The sequence below is a fragment of the Dermacentor silvarum genome, chromosome 1, assembly GCF_013339745.2.
Source record: "Dermacentor silvarum isolate Dsil-2018 chromosome 1, BIME_Dsil_1.4, whole genome shotgun sequence".
NCBI lineage: Eukaryota > Metazoa > Arthropoda > Arachnida > Ixodida > Ixodidae > Dermacentor > Dermacentor silvarum.
In genome coordinates this window covers 54,236,050-54,237,250 of record NC_051154.1, presented here as the reverse complement: position 1 = coordinate 54,237,250, position 1,201 = coordinate 54,236,050, and positions in this window count along the sequence as shown.

Here is a 1,201-nt window from a genome sequence, read left to right as displayed (position 1 = left end):
TCGTTTAAAAAAAGAAGTAAAAGCGTGTAGCTAAACAGGAAAGAAAAGGACAAACGAAAGCCACAGATGATGCTGCAAGTTGATTTACCCAACATCCGAGTGCGATTTTGGGAAACGCCGCATGTGCCGGGCTTTCAGTGAGCAAAGTCGGTTGAAATCGGTTATTGATGTCCCCGTAATTTTTGTATACGCGTGATAATTTTGATAACCATGCTGTTACAATAAACGGTGAAAATTTCTGTGATTTTAAAAGCTAATGATCAGTCATACGTTTTCATAATTATAATAATAATAATAATAATTATTATTATTTTATAATTATTATTATAATTATAGGAACGTAAAGGAACAGATATTTTTACATGCATTTATTTTTGCTGCTTCGCTATCTAAACGATAAACTTTACTCGGCGGGGAAGTTTAGCGAAGCGTTTAGTAACTTCGGACACGTTGATGGCGACGTCTCTGTGGGCGTATAGAAGCGCCAGCATAACCATGCGTTCCTCAGACATTGTAGAGCGCAAGTGATTTTTTAGTAATCTCATGTTTGAAATTCTCTCTGCGCTGGCAGTGGCACTGGAAGGGTGACTATATAATCTGCAGCAGTTTGTACACATGTACAGGGTCGTCCACAGTGCGAACACGGCGCCGCGTGGCCATCGAGGCACCCTATGGCCACGCTCCGCGGAGCGCCAGCGCACACGGCGCGGCCGCGCATCGAAGCTAAGCGGCGCAGGCGCACAGGGGCTTGGAGGTGGGGCTTCGTGTCGTCTGCTAAAGTGCGCGAGCACGCTGTGCTTTAGCAGACAACAGGCGGCACATACACGGCTCGCTCGCGCGCTTTAGCAGACGACACAAAGCGCCGCCTTCAAGCCCCTGTGCGCCTGCGCCGCTTAGCTGATGCGCGGCCGCGCCATGTGCGCTGGCGCTCTGCGGAGCGCGACCACGCGGCGCCGTGTTCGTACTTAGAGTGGACTACCCTGTACATGTAACCTGCAGTCTCAATGAGAGAGGGAATCCATTCCTGTGCTAAAACCTAAACACACTTCTTCCATATCGTTTGCTCAGCACCACGCTCGACAAGATAGACAGCCGTCCCCTCACGGAAGCCTGAATTCTTGGTCCCTGGTCCCAGCCGACTTCGGAACGAACTGCTTTAAAAGCGCTAGTACGCTTTTTAAAAGAAACAGGACTTAGTGAA